We start from the raw sequence: 3,441 nt of genomic DNA, 5'->3' as shown, positions 1-3,441 counted from the left end.
AGCTCCATCCTCTTTGGAACCACCATTCAGGTAGCTGAAGGCTGCTATTAAATCCCCTCTCAGTCTTCTCTTTTCCAGACTAAATAAGCCCCAGTTCCTTAAGCCTCTCCTCAGAGGTCATGTCCATCATCCCCCTAACCATTTCCACTGCACCCTTCACTGGACTTTCTCTAATTTGTCCACATCCTCTCTTTGGTGGTGGGGGAGATAGGCAAAACTAACACAGTACTCCAGGTGTGGCCTCTGCAATGCAGAATAGAGAGGAAGAATCACTTTCCTAATGCAGCCTCATATGCCATTAGCCTTCTTTGCAACAACAGCACTTTTGGGTCATTCAGCTTTAGGTCCTTTTCTGCAGAGCTGCTGCTTAGCCAGTCAGCCCCCAGCCTGTACTGTTGCATGGGATTCCTCCATCCTAAGTGCAGGACTCTGCACTAGTCTTTATTGAATCTCATGAGATTTCTTTTGGTCCAATATTTCAATTTGTTGAAGTCTCTCTGAATCCTAGCCATATCCTCTAGTACATCTCCTACTTCCCCCTCTTTCCCCACCCCCCCTCAGCTCAGTATCATCTGCAAACTTGCTGAGGGTGCACTCCATCACATCTTCCAGATTAAACCAGTCAGGTCAGGCCAAACTTGGGGCATGTGGGCAAGCTGGGTCGGGTATCTGAAGAATCTGTCAGACCCACTAACAACATAATCCAAGGATGCAGCAGCCTAGGTACAAAGTTGAGTCTTGTTGGACAGACACTTTCAGGTCAGGGGTTAACAGTGGAAGAGGTGAAGGACTGTTTGAACCCTGACCAACCACTCCGGCAGCAGGGAGTGTGTTGCACACTTTGTTGCACAGAAAATGGGATGCTTAGTGCTTAGAAAGACTGACATGACAACAATTCCATTGATAGTTAACAGAAAGGCTTTACTAATTAAATAATGAGTTCTTATTGGAAAATGACAGGTAGGCTTATTGCAATCTACAAACAAAACAAGCTATAATAAAGTCCAGTACTTATTAGCCATAATCATGGTTTTCTCACCCACATGGGCAAGGAAGCAGTTTTGGTTTTTGCAACTTCTCACCAGGCGTGGTTCCATCAACTGAAGGGGGTCAGCTGGGCACTGTTATGGTGGGTCAGCATATTGTTTCTGGTCTGGGATGAGTGTTTTTTGCTGGTAGCTTCTTCCTTCTCTTATACATCTTCTTCAAAGCATATTTCTTTTAATAGGTTGATGATCAGGGTCCAGACAAAGCTGATAGGGTAGAGGGTTATTGTTCTTTGGTTGTGATTTGGATATTAGCCTTTTGGATCCATCTCTGTTTGTTGTGGGTCAAACTGTCATGCATAAAACTCTTGATTGCTCTGGAGGTTTATTATTTTCTTACCTACAATATGGTTTGATTACTGTAGCCCAGCATCCTAAACCGGAGGCACACTACTTGATTTAATTTCAGCAGAACTTGATTTCCTGAATTAAGCATCTTAGACCCTAAAGTGTAAGACACAGTATAGGTTATTGTGATAGCAGGGTGTAACCCCAAACACTTTCCAACTGGCAGAGATGCCTAGATTGGCGAGGGAATGTGATAGCAAGGAAGACGTAAACCCTCTGAAAGGGGAGCTTGTTCATAACCAAATTAGAATAGTTGGTCATAGGTTTTACTTAATACTAAAGTCAGAGATGAGATTAACTGTATTGTTATCCTTTAGGTGGTCCCAGTCATGAGTTCATATTCTTGTGCAAAAGGCACTGATTATAATTTAGTTATTTAAATTTCACATGTAGGTCCAGACAAGCTCTGTGTCCAGCAAGTGTGTGTGCGTGGCTAGGCTCAGATGGAGCATTCTGGGCACCTGAGTCTGCCTTGGGAGTGAGCAACTGTGCCAGGCAGGCTAAGGATCTCTTTACACATTGTACTCTGAGTTGCTCAAATGTTGATAGGTGCTAGTGCTAGCTTCAGTTTGGAGGACTTGCACATCGAAGCCAGCAGGGGCCTCGAGGACTGAAAGGTAAGGATCCTCACTTCCCTCCCCTCTCCTTTCTTTCCATTCCAGCCTTTCATCAAACTGTTAACTTGCAATTTCATTCAGTCAAAACTAGGTGGGCAGTGTGGCAAAGTTCAAATCAAGGCCTAGATCTGAATTTCCACAAGATGTTGGGAATGATATGGCCTAGAGAACTTCTTCACATCCATGTCTAGTGGAAATGACTAAAAAGCATGGTTTAAATGTTGGACATGCCTTGAAGAAATGTTACTTTTATTTAAACTACCTACCTAGCTACATTAAGCTGTGAGACCTTTCTCTGTTTTCCCCTCTAATCACACCCCCTGTGTAAAACCAGGTACCAGAAATTTTATCCAACTCTATTAAATTGGGTAATAACTACTTGCGCCACGAGTTTCTGCAAGATGATGCAGGGAAACTGTTCAAGAAAAACAAGAAATTCCTTGCTGTATAAGGATGGCTCATAAACACTTGATCCCTGGTACTTTTTGTATTCAAAGCCTTCAGGTCTCAACTATTTAGTATTAATAGAAACTGTTAATTATGAGCAGTGTGCTTCAAATGTCTTCTCAGCTTTATGGAAATGTAATTGTAACTGTTGTTGCGGGGGGAAGTGAAGGACTGAAGTTGTCTGAATGCTTTCTCCCTGACAGCTGAGGGGGCTCAAATCCAATACTCTCAGAAGTTAATTTTTGCCTGTCTTATGCAATTTTTTTTATTAATGAATTCTAGTTTCTCAATGTAAGACTGAAGCTTATTCTCTGCTCATTGTTGGTGGGAACTGTGACTCATAGTCAGTATCATAATTCCTTCCTTTGGCTTCCCCCTTTGTTCAAGGTCAGACACTAGCTGCCAATATTCTTTACCCAGCCAAATTGGCTCAGGGGTTGCAAAAGTCAAGGCTTCATCCATTCCCAGTACTGTTCATTATTAGTGTCAGCTGGAACTCCCCATGACTGTAAAGAGGGGCTTTCCAGCTCCTTATCCTGAGATGTGAATGCATAAGAAAATCCTGCTCTTGCTTTTAGGCTATGTCACAAAGAAGTTATAAAGAACAAAATTACCACAGTGTGTGGGGGTTTGATTTTGAGTTTTTGCGTTTTGTTCTGCTTGTTGTAGGGATTGTTAGGGGTACAAGTTCCTTTAATTATAAAACCTCATGCTTCTGGTCTTCCAACACATGTACAGTTTGGAGCATTCATTACAGCAGTTTCCCTGACTGTTTACAGTATAAGGATCACTATTTTAATAAAAAAAAAATTTCTTGGAACTCCATATAGCCAATCCCATAATTCAGAATGAAATTAAGGACCATGTGGAGGACATGGGGCTAAATTAATTGGGTAATAGTCAAGAACTGTCTGACTGAATAGAAGGCATAAAATTATGGATCATCAATGTAACTATGATACCCCACCACATGCCTCCACAGA

The sequence above is a fragment of the Crocodylus siamensis genome, chromosome 3, assembly GCF_052110815.1.
Source record: "Crocodylus siamensis isolate JL-2025a chromosome 3, ASM5211081v1, whole genome shotgun sequence".
NCBI classification, from domain to species: Eukaryota; Metazoa; Chordata; order Crocodylia; family Crocodylidae; genus Crocodylus; species Crocodylus siamensis.
The sequence above is the reverse complement of the archived record's forward strand: the minus strand, read 5'-3'. Positions refer to the sequence as shown.